Below are 255 nucleotides of genomic sequence, written 5' to 3'. Positions count from 1 at the left end.
CCAAGGTATTTCATTTTTTTTGTGGCTATTGTGAATGGAATTGTGGTTTTTATTTGGGTTTCTGTTTGTTTATTATTGGTGTAAAGAAATGCGAACATCTAGGCATACAGGAACATACCTCAAAATAGTAAAAGCCATCTACAAGAAACCCACAGCCAGCATATACCTAAACGGACCCAAACTGGAACCATTTCCCCTGAAAACTGGAACAAGACAAGGATGCCCACTCTCACCCCTCCTGTTCAGTATAGTATG

This window comes from Carlito syrichta, unplaced genomic scaffold (assembly GCF_000164805.1).
Source record: "Carlito syrichta isolate Samal-C Ts95f unplaced genomic scaffold, Tarsius_syrichta-2.0.1 Scaffold123482, whole genome shotgun sequence".
Taxonomy (NCBI): domain Eukaryota; kingdom Metazoa; phylum Chordata; class Mammalia; order Primates; family Tarsiidae; genus Carlito; species Carlito syrichta.
This window is presented reverse-complemented; position numbering follows the sequence as displayed.